The 19,934-nt window shown below is 40.7% G+C and overlaps 1 long non-coding RNA gene across 1 annotated transcript; it reads right to left on the bottom strand.

The window, feature by feature from the left end:
- Positions 1-15,147: 15,147 nt before the first annotated feature.
- Positions 15,148-19,652, bottom strand: LOC137197592 (uncharacterized). Its single transcript, XR_010931468.1, has 5 exons — positions 18,650-19,652; positions 18,402-18,415; positions 18,246-18,274; positions 16,204-16,266; positions 15,148-16,081 (listed from the first exon to the last, which is right to left on the bottom strand). It is a non-coding gene; the product is annotated as an uncharacterized lncRNA (long non-coding RNA).
- Between the last annotated feature and the right edge of the window lie 282 nt (positions 19,653-19,934).

Genomic DNA, 19,934 nt, shown 5'->3' with positions numbered 1-19,934 from the left:
AAGCTATTGGCTGCTGTAGTCATTCTTTCTGTTTATAATGGGCATTAAATGATGTGCTCCTAGTGTGACTCCAGTTTAAGTGATGGTTGACAAAATCCACAGTCCTCGTTTTGTGTAAAAATACAACCAAAGTTTAGCCGGAACTAATATGAGGCTTCAGCTGTCTGAGTTAAACAAATAAAGAGGGGATCTTCCAAAGTAACAGTCTTTTTATTGTTGAATTCTCTCTTTGTGTTCAGTGTAGTCATGCTCGGGCACGACTGCTTCATAGCCACTATAGGGAGGAGCGACCAATAACTCCAGCACATATGGCATATGAATATTGTATAAAACAGACTTGAAGTATCTGAACCTATCCTTTAACGTTTTATCAGCTTAATGTTGGAAAATAGTGATGAAAAAAAATGCTTTCTGTAGCATGGCAACCCTATTATCAGACCGACTGGATATTGGATGCAAAACAGTTAAAAGTTTATGTGCAATGGCAAAGTTTTTTAACATTTCATGCCACCATTTTTAAAATCTTTCTTTCTACCATATGCATGCAGGGTAGAGATCATCATGCATCTACTGAGCTCTAAGGAACCAAGACTCAACCTGAGATTTGAGTTGCAACAAGTCCAAATTATTCTCAAGACGAATAGGGTGGATAGGATCTCATTTTACTGCTACAGGTCTAGGGTCTGTTTGTCAGTGTCTCTTAATAATCAGGTTGATCTGAGTATATGTGAGTGTAGGTGAAAACAAGACTTTCAAGTTCTTGGATTGAAGGAAATATGATGCTGAATTATAAATCAAAAGCTACACAGTAGGCATCTGAGGCAGGACTCCTGTCAATCCTTAGTTGAAAAGATTGTGGTACGGTTTAAAAAATGTGAACCGCCGGTCTGTAACAGGCTCCCGAATCAAAGTCGGATGCAGTACACACCCATCCGCCACCCAGACCTCCATGCATAGGGCATATGGGGAGCACTATCACTTGCATTAGTACTGAATGTAAATTGTGACCTGTTGAATTGCCTGAAAATGACAAATACAGTGCAATTGCATGAAAAAATGGTGACAACCATACTAATTCAAGCTAACCATGCGTGTAACATACTGTGTTTCATCTTAAGTAAGTATGAAAATGTATTGAGGAAATATTTGATGCTATTTTCCGCCTCTATGCATGTTTGGCAAAGCTCCTGACTGCAGCTAAAGCACGAGTCTCTGATGCAACATGATGACAGTTGTGAATACGTCTGAGCATGTAGGTGCAGTAATGTACATGTTTGTGTTTACAGCAAGCCGACAGTCACCCCGACTGCTCCCCGCTTCACTGTCGAAACAGGAAAATCTTTACATAACACATTACACACAGTAAAAGATTAGCACACATTCAATGAGTTAATCTACTGCACAAACAGAAACAGGTGTGCACACAAACATGCCCACACATCTACACTGAGCACAGAGTTGGGTTGAGTCATGAAACAGGCATACATTTGTGTAAAAGTACACATATAGTACATGTCTGCAAGCACACGTGTACCCATATAAAAACGACACACAAGAACAAACAAATCTTAAGCTGAAATGCAGTGTAGAATTTATACAATGGTCAGTCTGTCATATACAAAACACACGGACACACACACATCTGCGGACAAAGTTCACTCAGTCATTCCATCCTTGCAGCGGTGAAGCTGTTTTTCCATCTCTTAGCGTGACATGGCGGTCCAAACAGCAGTGAAATATTACATGGGCCCGGGTTATTAAAACTGTTATTAGCATGGCCAATTGGGGCTAAACAGGACCTGACTGTCACCCTAATGACAGGGTGGCTGAGGGCTGGGAAAGGGGGGAGGTGGTCTGCTGAAACCTCTGACCGTCATCGACCAAACAGCCCCAGCAGATTCCCCACCACTAACATCCCTCCACCACCAACCGTCCTCTTATCCCGGCGTGGATCCTCTGCTGAGCGAGACAAATAAAACTGTGGTATTGACATACAAAGCCACAGATACACACAGGCATTCAAACACACATGGAGACATAGGAGATAGGAAAACAAACATATGCATAAAAATTCTCATCCAAATAAACATGTATTGAAACATTAATAAACAATTGTCAGACTATATTCATCTTCCAGAACAGTTTTTCGCATGAATAACTGTTTATTGGAAACTAAACGTGCATTTTCTTCTTCTACGCCCAAAATGTTTATACTGTACATCAGATTTTATACACAATTTATGGTGCTCTCATCAATCTGATGCATTGTATAGTGGAGAAAGACGATATCGCTGGTTCTGCTGAATTGATTTTAATACAAAAAAGTCCAACAATGTTATAGGAGTGCAATGCTAAATTGGTGTAATATTCTTTACTCTACTATAAACTAAATGAAGCAGAAAAAAACACAAATAGAAGGTACTAAATACTATATACACCATTCATAAATAGTGACTATTAAGTTTATTAAGACACAAATAAAGTGAGACAATAAAATTTGAAACACTACAATTGTGCTTGAACAAAAATTACACTCAAGGAAATGAAACTGGGTTGTACATAAAGTGTCTTGTGTCTGCTGATAGCAGCATTAGCACTCTAACACTCTGAAAGGGGCCATTCTGCAAAATGAGTACCTTTACTTTTGATACTTTAAGTACATTTTGCTGCTAACACTTGTGTAGTTCTACTTATGTAAAAGTGTGAATGCAGGACTTTTGCTCATAATGGAGTGTTTTTACACTGTGGTGTCATTACTTCTAATTAAGAAACAGACACTTCTTCCATCACTGTGTATGACTGTTCATAATCACTAGTATCTGTTCAAAGCTAAATAAAATAAAGACTTTATTAATAGTCCTGGTAGTCTACAGTGGATATGATGTACACCATATTAACTGCAATACCCTTAGTTTGATTCCAGATGGGAACTTCTGTTGCATGTCACACACTGTCTCGCTCCCCACATTTCCTGCCTGTATCGACTCTGTAACTATCAAATAAAGGCAAAATGCCAAAAATAATCCTAGGATAAGGAATTCGTCAACAGATTTCTGGAGTGCCTCGGATATCTGTTTTTTTTCCCCGCATGATTGCTGTTTTACCCAAAGAGCACCCAACCCTACAATCTTTAACATCCTCAGATTCTTTCCACCAATATCTGCTTTATAATAATACTAGAAAAACTTCCAAAACGTATTTACACAAATCATTCAAAAGCAAATAAGCACATATCAAATCTCTCTTTCCTCCTACTCAGCTCTATATTCACAGTCTCAACCACCTCTGTTTCCCCTCCTTTTCTCCTGGACTGACAGACGGAGCCCTGCGTGCAATAAACCGACTGCACATGCAGAAAACACACACAGAGCACACAACATAGCTGCAGCCCAGCGGTGGCCGACGCTGACCAACGACAGTGAGGTTCAGCTGGAGCCAGCGAGACCACAGTGGTTATCACTATGTCTTAGTATCCAAAACAGAGTTATGCTAACCCTCCCAGCCCCCTTGTCCTTTACCACCGAGGCTCAAATATCCAAAGGGTCTACACTCCCTCAAACTTTCTTGTTAATTTTACTGCCTTGAAGCCTCAAATTAAAAGATGATAAATGGCACTTTCTCTGCTTTTACTTGGACATAGGAAACAGTGGAATCAGTAAATACAACTAGTGAAAACAAGAAAACTTTACTACTTTACAACATTACTTTTAACCACCCGTAGCCAAGCATGATAGATCTATTGATATATTGATTGACAACAAGATACACCAATTGCTACATAGGCCACAAGCGTCACCTGTGTGCGCCACATCACTAGCATTCAGTAGGACTACATGGTATTGTAATAACGTCCATAATAAAGCCAAAAGTTTGAAAGAACTTTCCTTGAAGTAGATCAATATAGCCTGTTGTAGTGTATAATGACATATTTATATATGTGGTACAATACAGTAAATAGTCATATAAATTCAGTCCATTTACCGTATCATACCACATATACACTATTACATACTCAAAGCCTACCTATCATTAAGCCTGTTAGGTAATTATATCTACAATTAAACAAAAGCACACATAGCATGAACTGCAATGTGCAGGGTCTGTCTGATCATAAATGTGTACACACAAAAATAGTAAACTATACATAGATACACCCATTCATACACTAAAATGATAATATCTATGAGATTCAATAATTTCTCTTTGTTTCTGTTTTAATTGCAAATAGTTTTGTTTTACCCACTGTGTGGATAATTAAAATGGAAAACTGAAACATCAGCTACTCTATATGCACGTGACAGAATGGTCTGGCTTTGGTTTACTTTCAGGTCTTAAGGTAATATAAACTGGGAAATATGGAAATGCACTGTATGTAAACAGAAGATATCCACTGTATGTACATCCATAATCATCCATCCGTTTGTCCAAACATGCAAAGGGAAAGACAGAAAGACTATTTCTAGCTCAGACTCCCTCTGTCTCACACCAACACATGGAGTCAGTTTGAACCAACAAACAAGAAGTCTGGTCTATGAAATACGAGTCCAAAAACAAAGCTCTCCCTTCAGAGAAACCCCCAACCCCAGCACACACACACACACGCACGCACACGCACACATACGCACACACATACACACACCTTAAAACCCCTAAGATACACTCGTTCTCTTGACACCCTTCACCTTCTGCACTTCCAACAGTTAATCACACACATGGGGTTGGAGGGTGGTGAGTGGGGAGCGACTCTAGGGCAACAGTGAGTTGTGGCCCTTCGGACAGTGAGCACTGACAGAGCTGGTGAGTGTGTGTGTACACATTTTACCCACAATTCCTTGCCTCCAGTGTGTTTATTTGGCCTCTGTAATGGTGGCTGTCACGGCCAATCGCTTGAGCCAGCCGTTGATTTACTCCAGGTGGCGCTTTGGCTATTGTCCAGCCCAAGGAGCTGCCCTGACCCTTGACCCCTGACCCCCGGGGTCTGCCCTGTGCCCTAACCAGAGGACAGGCTTGGAGTTGTTGCTGAGGGGAGAGACGACATGGGGATTAGACAGACTGAGTGGTTTGTGTTTGGAAACGGATACTCCCACAACTCCAGAGCCCCCGACCTCACAACTCAGAAGCAATGCTGATTTACATGACTCTTAACAGTCTAGAGAAGTTACACTGAAGTGATTTAGCAGTCACTGCTGATGACATCTGATATGATCCACATGATGTAGTTTGTTTTGGATTACATATTTATTGTACAATTGAGCAATACTAACTTTAACTTGAAAAAAAATTGTTTGGGATGTTTTGGTCGTAGAAGTGGAAATATTTTGAGGTTTTGAATATCAGCACAAATGTAAGCTACCAGCAGCTTCAGTAAAGACAAACACATACTGATCATCCAATCATAGTCCATCCACATAATCACACAACCTCTAACTTTAACAGTTTATAAAGTAATAAGGGACAAATACACATAAACTCAGTAGTAATTCATACAAAACAAATGGGGCTTCATCAGCATATTGGTTTATAATTTCATAAACTGTGCAAGGGTGAACATTTAAAATCTAATGTCTGACAATGACCAAAGAGAGACCATGAGGTTAGTCTGGGATGAACAAAATAAGCTATAATTCTCAGTAGATTTGGATGAAATAGTCATAGTAGTCACGTATAAACCTGGACCTACTTACACTCGTATATGACAAACCTCAGTCAAACGGCCATTCACTCACCTACATCTTATTACCTGACTGCAGTGAGCACAGTGGAACGGAAAGTGTTATTGGCATGACCCTGTTCATTTTGTCCCGTTACAGTCAGTGGAACATATAGTCATACATCTTTGACCACATGTACAGTACATGTATCAGCTGACCTTTGCACCACCCAGAACATTCATGGCATGCTTAAATATAGATTGGGTGTGTGACATATGATTGGTGATTGTAGACATGTTAATACTCAGTATATGACCTTATGATCACAGAGTCTTTTCAACAGCCTTTAACACACACACATACTGTACATGCAGTGTTCACAGGCAAACACAGATAAGCACAGATAAGTTGCAACTAATGACTTTACTAGTGGTTAATAAATCCTTTAATATTGTTCAGTAATAAGCCATTTGTAAAAGCAACATTCTGATGTCAGGTTGTAAAGCTTTTTGTGTCATTGAAACTGTAATTTTACCTCTGTTAAATCAAATTCCAGCATTTAGACTATTTCCTTTGAACAAGATATTTTTATGCTCTTTCCATAAACACACAAATGCACATGCCGGAGCTTGCTGGGATCCAGGCTATATATATGTCCTGTGTCCAGCCAGGTGCTTGGTGCTCGGTGCTCGGTACGTGCACAGTGTTGGTACATGACTGGAGCTGATGACAGAGAGTGAGCAGACAGACAGCAGCTGTCAGTCTGGCTCAGTTACAGACAAACGCTACCAACACTGATACACCTCACCAATACCCTGAGGACCATGTCTGGGTCATTGAGCTCTTCAGCATGGCCTTTAACTCCAGTCTGCCCTTCTCGTACTGCGCTTTATTTTCATCTTCATTCAGTTATATCATGATAACTGATATATTATATTATGTTATCATGATATATGTATCATGATAACATGATAACATTCACTCACTAATAGTACCTCTGCAGCACTGGATTAGTGTATTCTACATGATCAGGCTTTGCTTTAATGCTTTAATTATATTCACCACAGTAACTGTGTTTACAGTCTTTCATTCACTTTGAGGTATAGAGCGATAGTTGGCTACTCATGTACTTGAATTACATCCAGGTAACGTCTTCCTCTGTAATTCACTGTGAAATAGAGCGGTGAACGCAGTGAACTGAAGGTCTGCAGTGAAGATTTTGTTCAATGTGTGTTAGTAGAAAGCAGAAGAATACAGTCTTCTTCTACTTCACACAAGCAGCCCAAGCTGACCAATCACTGCCATAATAGCCCCAACACATACTCACATTTTTAAGGAGGTGCAACTACAGTCTAGCTAACATCTGAGCTACAGTGGCTATGTGTGCAGGCTACGTAATTACACCGTAACCCCTTAATGTACAACTATAAATAATTTTTTTGTGTGTGTGTGAATAAATAGAAGAAAAACTGTTTAGTTAGTATGAGCAGCCACTGTGGTTGAATAGCCACCTACAGAAACTTAACACAAAGCCCAAGAAAAAAGATATATCACTATACTGGACTTGATTTGTTAAGTTTGTCTTATCAAACACACACATTTTCTATTGTCACAGTATGCTGCACCACGGTTTCTTACATAAATACCACAGGAAATATATATTATACTTTTTGATGCATTCTCATGCTGTAATAGATGGCTATCTTGCAGTAAACACTGCCATGATTTGTTCTTTATTTATTATATTTTTCTCTGTGCTTATAAAATTTACTGCATGGATCCAATTTTACCCAAGATTATTAAAATTTCATTTCATCTTCTTGAAACTCATGATTTAACTAATTTGTGATTTCTAAGAAAAGGAAATTTAGGACTTTTGGGTTACCATCCTCACATTTTACGATCCATCCCTGACCAGACTGCAAACCAGCACTTAACCCAATACAGACCTTTGCCAAAGACCAAGGCTGTAATTCAAAAGCCCCCCTGTGTGTTACTTATATAGGCTATCCCCACAACCAAGAGTCTCCCCATCCCTCCTGTGCTTCTAGTTTACTTCCCTGTTCCGCCTGACTGCCAAGGCGTAGACATGGGCCCTCTGTCTGACGGGCTCTGGTTGCACCGGCAATATAAACCTGCTGGACTGGGCGATATAACATCACACACACAAGGCATATATACACTTATAGCAAGCATTGGCCAAGTCTCCCTTGTAAATGAGATGTTGAATCTCAATGAAATCTTACCTGGTTAAATAAAGATATATACATCCAAATACAGGTATGTACATGTACGTACAGACATATATGCAGGAGGCAGAGAGGGGAGTTTACAGATTGAAGGAAAATGAAAGAGAGAGGGAATGCAGGGGGTTATGAGAGAGGACGTCTGGAGCAATAAAGGCTGCTCCCAGCGTTCAGAGTTTAAGGGCCAACAGGGCTTCGGATATGAATCTCGCCCAAGCACGGCGACCTCTGACCTTCTCCCTGAAGCCCCTGGGGGGGGTGCAGTGAAGTTATTGTCTTCATCTTTCTGCCCAACTCTCCCTGACCTCCTCTGTCTTCCATCTGCACAAGTCCATTACATCCATTTATTTCATCGCTACAACTCTCTGCACATAAAACTGCTCTTTTTCTCTTCTGCGCTCTATTCACTCTCTGTCGCTCCCGTCCATTCATGGCCCTGAACAGAGCCATCGATTCATCGGCCGGACATGACCGTATTGTGTTAGAATGTGAGGATGAGAAAAAGAGAAAGAGGGAGAGTATGCTCGGCCGTTTGGGTGACACTGAAAGGCAGAGTGGTCCTGAGGTCAACATGGAGAAGAGAGGACAGGGGCAAGATTGGACCGACTTTAGACTGTTCTGTGAGTTGCAGGACATTTGGACCTTTCAGCCAATTGATACTACAGTTCAAAAGGACTGCATACTGATTTAAAACCCATCAGTCATCCACTGTAAGCTGGAACACAGATCTGACATTACATGTCATGGGAAAAGGTCTTCTCTCTATGCTAATTTAACAGCCATTACTCATGCACTAGCTTACTAACAGAAACAAAGATTTTACATTATATGTTATAAGGAGAAGGCGTTTGGGGGGTCTTGTACACTTTTCGGTCATACTCATATTTGTCACAGTGGTTTTTGTTATGTCTTAGTCTGTTTCTAATAGTTTCATATTGTTTCAAGTGTTAGCTACATGATTTCATCAATGTTCATGTCTGCCCCTTCCAAAACTCAATGATATGTCATGGGAAAAGCCTTCCAGTGGTCCCTTTAGACAATTGCATTGAAGGGAACTGCAGAACAGGATTCAAATCACTTGCAAACTTATGGAAACGATTACAGGACAAAGACCGTTGTTGTCAGGATTTGAGCTGTGGCTAGCTCCAACAAGACAGCACTGTCAAACAGCAAGAGGATGTTTCAATGGGTTGGTGAGCTGCAGTGCTTTGTCTTACAATGATTAGATTACTTTATTTGTTCTAACTGAAACCCTTCCTGGATACACATACTCAGCTCAGTGCATGTGTGGATTTCTTCTCCGAGGGCAGAGGGCCTGGGTTACATTGCACTGGGTGCACAGCAGGGTGTCACAGTGGGGGTGGAAAACTATACTGTACATACGGCTCAAACTGTTTTTTAAAAGTAAGACCTCCAGCCCCGCCATGAGCTTCATTCCCCACTGTGAAATCCAAAATCCTCCACCAGGGTTCATTTCAATAGCTTTTAAATACTTTTAATCATGACATCACCTCGCTACATAACAACAAACAGAGCAAGATGTAACTGGATGACCTTTTAGCTAAGGGACCATCAGCAAGGCTCTTGGCCTCTTTCTCCTCTTCCTCATCCAGCTCCTCCTAGACCTACTCCTCTTTCCTCTTAGGTCTCCCCGGACCTCCAAGTCACAGATGAAGGGGAAAGAAGGGGGTAAGCTCATAGTTAGGGTGATGCATCTGTGACTGGAGCATATCAGATTGACGTTCTGGCTGGGAAAGTATAGACAGAAAAGATTAATGTAAGCCCCCTCTATAAACTACTGAAGAGGTTCTGGACTATGACACTCCAGATGTTGGCAGTCTCAAATAAGAGCAGGAACAAGTTTTTCTTCCAAGTTTGAAGGACTTTTTGACTTCTTTACCACAACTTCTTTACTGAAATTACGTATTGTGTTGTGTAACAAACTCTGCAGGCTTTGATATTTTCTTCTTGTTGAGGTTGGAGGCGTTCAAAGAGGTCTTGCTAGTCAAGCAGTCAAATTACTAAGTGGCCAGTAAACCAGAAGTGAGTGCTGCTTTTTTTGGACATTGCTCTCACTTTCCATTGGTGATCATACTCAACAGCAGATTTTTTAAATGTGTGTATGCGTGTAAACCCTCTTGGCTATTACTGTGAACAAGAATGTGTTTTTAGTTAACCTGCCCACTTAAATAAGGATTGAGGAATTCCATCTCAACCCTGCCCCCGATCAGCCCAAGCAACACACATTCCAGTGCATCGTGGGCCACGTAGTCTCACAGCCTAATGGAGATGAGGTGAGGTGTGATGGGAGATGAAGTCATCAGGCAAGGGGAGGTGATGGGAAAGCAGTGGTGAGAGTCATAAATCAGATCTCATTGTCTGTGAGAATGTGTGTGTAAAGGGGTTGTGACTGGGTGGAAGTGAAGGGTTCAGAATGGAGTGGCGGGAGGGGGGGAATTTGGGGTCGATGGTAGGGGATAAGGGATGTGAGGGAGATCAGGGTGCGGTCAGTGTGATGTAATCCGCTGGACATCTGTGCTGCGATGACAGACAAGACACGCCGTGTTCCGGCTCCAGTAGTTCTCAGACACACACATACACACACACACACACACACACACACACACACACACACACATATATATATATATATATATATATATATATATATATATATATATATATATATATATATATATTTATATATATACATATATATATACACACACACACACGTACAGATACACACCTCCCTCCCCCAGGGAACTGTGGTGCTGTCCCTGTCTGGGAGCCAGAGACTTGGTACTAATGAGACTAAATGAGGCTGGAGCCTCTCTGTGAAGAGGTCACAGCCTGTCAAGCAGCCAGTTACACAGCTGGTAACAATACTGGTTTGAGTATATGCAAAGCAGTTGAACAACCTGTTAGCTATTCAGTCAGTCAGCCAGTCAGCAAATCATTTAAACAGTCAAAGAAACAGTCACCAAACTGGTAGCCATTAAACAGTTGGTCTTTCAGTCAGTAGTTAGCTCCCAAATAGCCAGAAACTAGCTTGCTAGTCAACCAGTTGAATTACTAAGTGGCCAAAAAAAACAATCAGACAACCAGGCATCCAACCATTCTGTCGTTCATCCATCCAACCTGTTAGAAATTTAGTCAACCAGCCATCAGTCAATCAGCCAACCAGTTTGCCATTAAGCAGGGTAGCTCATTAATTTGCCAGTAACTAGCTAACAAGTCAAAATTGGTCAATAAGTGGTCAAGGAACCAGTCAGTCAAGCACACTGCCAACCATTTTATCCTTCAACCACCCTGCTTGTCAGTTACAAAGAGCTGAGTTTAGCCATGCATGTGCTGATTAAAGCGATGGGGGAGATGGAGGGCATGCAGGGAAAGGGGGGCACCCAGCTTATGTAAGGCAAGAGCTAGGCCAAGCAGAACTGACACAGGCCAGGCCTTAGATTGCCTCAGCATGGGGCAGAAATATGCTGACCAAGGCTGCGGGGTGATTGAGAGTCCAGGGGGGTCGAGGGATTGAATGAAGTTTATTTGACTGTGGGTAATATAGGCTTCCTTCAAAAACAAACAGGACTAATTTTGTTTGCTGCGTGTTTTAGCAGCTGTGACCTCCTATATGACTAAGCTTGACCCAGTCCTCACAGCCTGTGGGGGGATTCCAGCTTCTTGAATGTCTGAAATTACGTGGACCCCAAATATATATATATGTATGTGTGTATGTATGTTGACTGAGTTTAAAAATTGAGCTATGTTTGTGTGTTTGGATTGTGTGGTCCTTTTTTTAAGGTTGGAAGTCCTTGATACAGGTGCAGGATGGAAAGATATAGTGGACAATAGTCACCACACACTCAGACAGACAGACAGACACACACACACACACATATACACACACACACACACACACACTGAGATTCACACATGATCCCTTACAGCTCACATAACAGAGGCAACACAGTCACTCTGGCCTTTTTTTAAAAGCCAAACCAAGACTTGGACCAGACTATTCCCATGACTTAAGGGCTGGGATGATGATTACACTGTTGCCATAGAGATACTTCAGATGACAAAATATTGTCAGTGAAATATTCATGACAAAGTATTGCAGCAGATGTTTCATGACCAAAGAATTGTAGTAGTAAAACTCCTAATGGAGGTTTTGACATTCTTCCTAGTACATTTATAATCATAGAAATAAATATGATGACAAAGGATTTGTCATTAGAAAGCTCAGCTAGTCCACATTCCACAGCAGATATTTTTATTATATTCCTGAATACCACTGAATCACCCAACTGTATGTATAACACACAGTACTTTGAGACACACAGCCACATACAGTACACAGACACTTACAACTAGTAAAGGCAACATTTTCTGAAGAAATTTTACAAATGCTTGCTGTTGAAAATGTGCACTTAAAACATCTGAAATAGTTGAAACACTGAAAGAAGTTGAAGTGGCAGTTCTAAAGTGGAAAGCCTGAAAGAAATTCAATTTAAGTCTACACACTGAAATAAGTTGAAGTGTCAATTTAAGTTTGAGCCTATTGGGTTAAATTGAGGTGTCAGTTGAAGTGAGAGAAAATTCACATAAACATTATTAACATTATAAAGCAGTAGTGAAAGTGATACATTGAACTGTAAGGGTCAGTTGAAGTGGAAGTTCAGAGAGAAATTAGTTCCACTTCCAGTGTATAAACTGAAACAAAGATGCCAGCAGGAGAGTTGGTTAAATGTAAGCACATAAAGCAGTTGGAGTAAACTGTGCATGAAAAGTGTATGATTTAGGAGAGCTGAAAAATGTTTCTTTGTTTGTTTAAAGGTGATGACCTGAAATCTGGTTATTGATGTCAGTTGCAATGTAAGCAGTGAGATGAGTTGAAGTGTCTGCTGAGGGTACGGTGTAATTTTTTTTAGCCATGTACAGTCGTGCTGCGAATTGATAAACAACTATGCATAGCGGTGACACGTAGCTATGACGCTGTTGAATTAAAACATTTATGGGGAGAAATTAAACAATCCATCGCTAACATGGCGCCTGGTGTCCCAGGACCTGGTGAACATCCAGCTGAAAAGCAAAAACATTACTGCAGGTACCGAGAGGAGTAGGAAGGGAAATACCCGTGGATCATTGCTGCCTTACGAGATCCAAACAAAGTCGGCAGGAAAGAATTTGGCATTTCGCACAGAGGGTGGCAGACATCAAACTGCATGCTAGCGGCAAGCAACACATAGCCAATGGCGTGACTGTGCAGACCAACACGTTGGTCTCCTCCTCATTTAAGCATGAGGATGACTCCATGTATAATAAAATAGCAGCTGCTGAAGTTGCAGTCATGAGGACTGGGGAAGTTTAGCTGCAGGCAGCCACAGAGAAAGAGTGATCTGACATGTGTGTCGTGCAGACAGATGTTATAGGCACCGCATTGATGAAATGAATAAAATAAATGAATTTTATGTAATGGATAATGATTTACACACTGTTACAACACAGTCATTGTGTTTCTTTGTCCTAATGACTGGACGTCATAGGAAAAAAAAATTCAGCGTAGAGCTTTGACATTCATGTGTTTTACTGTTCATTGACACTGAATGTAATGTACTGGAGGCCACACCCACTGTGACCACGCCCACGCTCCAACTCCCCTGTCCTGATCCCATTCTCATCAGGTCACCCTAACTGAGGGTCAGTCACCTTTTCATTTCAAAGGAAATGAACTCTCAATTAAAGAATAAGAGATTAAAGCTTTTGTCATTTGAGGAGGAAGACATGAATTCAGTTCAAATATCAGCTAATGTGTGACTGGTAAGAGCTGTTGAAATTTCAGCTGAAGTGGAAGTAATGAAGATTCAAGTGTTTGAACTGTAAGCAGTTGAAATGTCAGTTGCTACATAAGCACTGACAGTTGATTTGAAAAAAGTTGAACTATCACTTTAATAAATATCAATTGAAGTGTCAGTTGACATGTAATCGGTGAAAGCAGTTAATGACACAGCTGAATGGGTTTTCTGTTGCTTTGAAGGCCGAAACAAACAAAACAAAATTTATAGTGAACTAATAGAGACACAGAAACACAAACTAAGTGGTCAAACTTTCTACAGAAGAGTCCATCTATGCACAGTTAGTCCACTGTGAGAGGTCAGAGGTCAGGGTTGATCTGTAGAAGTTGGACCACTGGGAGTCCCCTCTGGTCTTAATCCTCAGGACTCCTCGCTGGTGCAGGTCAGCCATATACACATCACATAGGCTGCCCCTTGCTATGCCTGACAAATAATCATGGAACAATAGCGGAGGCAGCTTTTCCCAGCGGTCGCCATTCTGGATGACAACTCTCACAACAACTCTGCATGGTTCATGTGTCCACTGTTTTTGAAGCTGTTACACAAAACGCATCGTAAAACTTTTTCATTCATGCAGGCAAAGTCATGATTATTTGGTTTGATGACATGCCACCATGTCTGCACAGCAACACATTTCTGTCCTGTTATTTATTCTATTATTGACAACAAACAGAATTAGGTCATTCCTGTTAGAATATTTTTATTATTTTAGGAAATATAAGTTTTTAATGAGAATAGTAGATAATAGAAGACTGCTGCAGATGGACTACCCCTCTTTTTCTCTTTCCCCCTCTCTACTTCTCGATTCTAATCCTGCTAATTAAACTTTGAGAGCCTGCAGGGCTCCCCCCCCTCCCTCCATCTCCACAACTTTCTCACAGGGAGCATAAAGGACTGAAGGAGAAGTGAGAGAGGGAGAGACAGAGGGAAAAGACAGAGGAGAGTGAGGGACTGAACAGAGGGTGGATTCATGGCGGCACTGCTCTGCTTCTTATCAGTATCCTGACTCACTGAATGAAACTCTTCAGCTCCTCGCCCCTTGATACCCAATATGCCTCCAAAGCTATCTCTGAATCCCACTGCGTGTGCACACGCACGTACACACATGAAGACATAATATGTGCTACACATCAGTGTATGCTATGAATGTGATTTAAGGTTCCAACTAACATCTATTTTGATTATTGATTACATGAAATAAGTTGATCATTTTTTCTGTTAAGTTAGTTAAAACTTAAGTCTATAAAATGTTTGTAAAAATGCCTTTTAGAGTTTCCCAGAGTCCAAGGTGATGTCCTCATCCTGCTTGTTTTATCCAACCAGAAGTCCAAAACCAAATGATATTGAATCTTTGAAACTCAGCTTTTAAGACAACATGAATGTGAAGTCATTATGTGCTTAGAAAAGATTTAAATTTGACATCTACAAACTCCATCTTCTGATGAAGTGCATGTGATATGATCGAAAGCTCCAAAAAAGTTACCGCATCAACCTTGTGATGAGATCATGTGATTAAAAGATCCAAAACAGCTATTAAATTCAGTGAAACAATTTTCCCAACTGCTGTTTACAGGGTTGAAAATAAACTCTGAACCACAGCGTTTAAGCCAACATGCACAACAAGTCTTTAATATGCTCATAAATAATGGAAATTTGAACACCTCAAAAGTAATGACAACTGGGAAAACTCTACGAGCTCATGATGTTCATGTGATATTATTGAAAGCTCCAGACTACTTACCAATAAAGATATCACAGTCACAATGAAATAAAACTGAGAAACAAAACAAAACAAAAAACAGAAATGCTTACATTTGAGAGGCTGGAACCACTGACAGCCTCTAGGGATGGCAATGTCAGTCACTCAGTCAGTCAGCCCACCTCTTCAGTTCAGACTGAATATGACAACAATTATTGGATAGATTACCATGAAATTTGGTACACATTTTTATTGTCCCCACATGATGAATTGGAGTAACTTTGGGGATCTTCTGACCTTTTCTACATCGCCATTATTAGGTCAAAATCTTAGTTTGTGTAATACTTGCAAAACCTGCAAAACTAATTACATTCCCATTAGTTTCAGCTGTACTTTATACCAATTAATACATTTTTAGCATGCTAATATACAAAACTAAGATTGTGAACATGGTAAACATCATACCTGTTAAACATCAGCATGTTAGCATTGTCACTGGGAGCATTTTAGCATGCTGACTTTGCCATTTTCCTCAAAGCACCGCTGTACCTAAGCACAGTGCATCCTCTCAGCGGCTGTAGACTGTTAGTCTTGTTGCTTGATTAATGATTTTAAAAAAATGAAAATCTGTTGACACAAGTGTAATCAAGTTCATTTCTGTCAGTCCACAAATTATTCAACTCATTGTTTGGGAATTATTGCAAACACACATGCACATATAAAACATCCCCACACAAACATGAACTTACCTTCCACATGTTCTTGCACTCCAGGACTCTCCGCTTCTCTCTCTCCCATTCATGAACTTGTAGCTGAAACCATGACAGTGTGATGTCAACAACTGCAGCCCAATCAAGCCTGAACATCAACATCGCTCATATAACGGCAGACTAACGATGAAACAAACTAGGAAATCACGTCACTAACCACCATGTCATAACATTGATCCAGTTCCGATTTATCAAGGCAAACAACACCCCAGAACCTTATTTCCCAACACTGAATGAAACCGACATGGGTTCTGATTTCCTGATGCTCTTGCAAAGTCCTCACTGATGCTTATTTATCCAATTCACGGTAGCCCCTACTTAGTGGCCTGTATGTAATGACTGGGAGCCGTTGTGCAGCTATGCACTGGTTAGATCCAAATAAAAGAGGGGGGATATTGGGTATCCTCGCTTATTTGCGGTGTGGGCAGCCCCCACCTCTATCCCCCTGGTGGAGGCTGTTTTGGAGATGAGTGGGGGGGTTATATTATAGGATATTAAATCGTAATGATGGGCCTGGAAGCGCCTGGTCCATGGGAAAGTGGTCGGTGCGTCTCGCTGTGGCCCAGCATCGTACCCGAGACTCTGGGAGCCAGAACCGGGTCACCCTGCCGCAGAGGATCATTATAGGGTGGGAAGGTGGCGGTGGTGGTGGAGGGGGTGGGAGAGAGATTGAGATGCCAGACCCCATCAACCACTTCAACCCCCCCTACCATCCCTTGTCCTCTTCCTTCCTCAAACCCAAAGTCCACTGACCGCCCATGCCTGACCTCTGGAAAATGCCTCTAGCCACAGTCGCCGGGCGCCACCAACACCAAGCCCGACCCCGTCGCCATGTTGACCAAGCATCCAGACAACATTGAGCAACCTTGAGGCGGACAGGAAACCACCAGCACCATAGCAACAAGGAGGGGAGCGTGAGGGCTTGTACCACAGTGCTCATCCGAGGAACATCCAGTGAGGAAATGGGAAATGGACAATAAAGCTGATGTGTGGATAGCCGCAAGGCACGAAACAGAGAAGAGCGGGAAGAAGAGGAGGAAAAAGAGCAAAGGAGGGGGGAATGAGAGAGAGAGGGAGACAGGAAGACAGACAGAGGGAGGAGGACGAGCTCCTATTTCACTACATTCCTTTAATTTAACCAAGCAGTCAGCATATTACTGACAATGCCCATACTGACAGCTCCCCACAGTGTGTGTGTGTGCGTGTGTGTGCGTGCGTGAATGCATCTTCGCATGCATGATCATCTTTACAGCTCGCCTTTTAGTGTGTTACAAACACACAACTCTAACAAAGTGTGTTATGTAAGCAAGTGTGAGTTTATTTATGTGTGTGAGACAACATAGTACATCACATTGTGTTAGACTGCGTGGAGTGTGTTTAGCAGTGAGCTCATGTGTATACGAGTTTTACAAACACAAATCACAATCTCCTCTACAAATGTATACGACTTGGGGTTAATTTTAATCACACGAAAATAAAGCATGACGTGTTACTGATGGGTAAGAACATCTGCTCTTGTATGCATGCAACAGCCTAAACAGTCTTAAAGGAATAGTTTAACATTTATTATTTATTATTTATTATAGGATTTATTAGCTGTAAGTGATGACTTTATCAATGTTGATAAATTATTTACTAATGCTTTGAAGATCAGTTAAAACACTTATTACGAGCAACGCTTGGCTTGCAAAATGCCATGACTGGTGTTTATCCTCCTCCAGCATGACACTTGCTTTGTCTCTTAGACTTTTAACTTTGTCATTAGACATCAGTATCCGATTGACCGATGGACTAGTTATCCTATGCATAAACACTGCAGAGAATCTGAACAAAAATCTATTTATTACTTACTCAACTATTACTAAGTCAGAGACCCATTAATTGATGGATTATCAACATTTATAACTGCGTCATTGCTAAATATCAAGGATGAACACCAGCCAAAGGGATTTACAACATTAGTAAATGATTTAGTAAACATTAATTAATAATTAAGCCATTTTAAAAATGTATAAACATACCCTTATTAGAAAGTGGTGACTGTTTCTTCCTGAGAATGAGATGGGGAAATTGTTATTAATCTTATGACTGTGCTTTAAAAGATGATTCCAGTTTATTAGAGCTTGGGGTTTATTTATGTAACATTGTTCTGTTATGATAATGATATGTTCACTCACGTAATAGCTGAGATCTGGGAACAAGAAGTAAGCAAAATATAACAGGGACAAGAAACATGAGTGGTCAGACAAGCAGCAGTTTAGCCAGATTATCTAAACCACTTTATTTGGAGTTAATATTGAAGGTGAGTGCAAGTGTAATGTTACTATTAATCCATCATTGCGCAAGAAAACTGTGCACACACAACTACAGCAAGTACAGTAGGTCAAAGTTGAATCAGAAAGTTGTCTGTTGCCCGTTCACTTACATTTTCGCTTCCACACCAGTCTGGCTAACCGGGGGGTTTGTTAACAGCCTGTACTAGTGCCTGACTTCTCATGTTTCTTAATCTGCAGCACTTCTTGGTAAGTACAATGTTAATATTATTACTATTATACTAGAAACTTTGAAAATGAGACCAAAGTTGTAATAAACTCTAAGTATGGAAACCTAGCTTAGCATAAATACAGGAGGAAGGAGGAAACAGCTAGCCTGGCTCTTTATAAGCTCTATATATTACTTGGACTGTGGGAATGCAATCTGTAGGCTGAATAAACACTAAATAAATACACTCTTACATGGTTTTATTAGCTCTAATAAGGACTATAATAACCCTGTAATCCATTTTAGAAAGTTGCTATAGAGAAAAATCACAAAAACGTTTTAAATGACAGCAGCTACAATCAAGTCAAAGGCATACGACGAAGATAAAGTCACCAAAAATTTAAATAAAGCCACTATAAACTCGACATTAGACAGCACAGACACACTTTTAAACCCTACAGATTGCAATAAAACCATAGGAGATAAAAATCAAAGATAACTTTTGTTGAGGCCACTATAAACTCAGTGCTACATACCCCAGACACACTGTACAAACACACCAAACTAATATTATAGGAATGACACCCTAAAGTTTTTTTTTTGTGTAATTCACACATCAATATATTTTTTCATACTGTTGTTTTTGTCATGAGTACATTAACACTAGAATTGCGAATAAAAGCATCATCCAATCACATTGTGCGGAACAGACGTCATGTTCCAACTAATGACAATGGCGGACCTGTTGATTGTTTGTGTTTCTCGTTACCTCGTATTGTATGACAAAGGACAAAGGACATGGAGACCCCCCTCGTTTTTTTACGCTCTGAGTCCTGTTTAGTGAAGCGTGATGTGCACAGACAGCTGTTCAAATCACACAAATATCCCACTGTATATGTGTTTTGAACTTATTAAATGTATCTACATTGATTGATCAAGCAAATGAATCAATAAATACAAGCACTGTTGATTTCTTCCTGTGGAGCCGACAGTAAATTTCTGCTGTCAGTCAGCCTGGTGAAGGCAGTTTGGCCAGCCGTTGTCCTCTTAGCTCCCCAGGAGCTCCTGCTGACAGATGGCTGCTTCTGTGGACAGAAACATTGAACACGGGTCGGAGATCATCATCACTGGATGATGATGAGTCCATCATTTTTTATAAAGAAAAAGTAAAGTGTTACAAACAAATTCGTGTTTCTGTCACAAATTCATAACGCTGCTGGTATGAATAG

This window comes from Thunnus thynnus, chromosome 14 (genome assembly GCF_963924715.1).
Source record: "Thunnus thynnus chromosome 14, fThuThy2.1, whole genome shotgun sequence".
In the NCBI taxonomy this organism is placed as follows: Eukaryota; Metazoa; Chordata; class Actinopteri; order Scombriformes; family Scombridae; genus Thunnus; species Thunnus thynnus.
The sequence above is the reverse complement of the archived record's forward strand: the minus strand, read 5'-3'. Positions and strand labels throughout refer to the sequence as shown.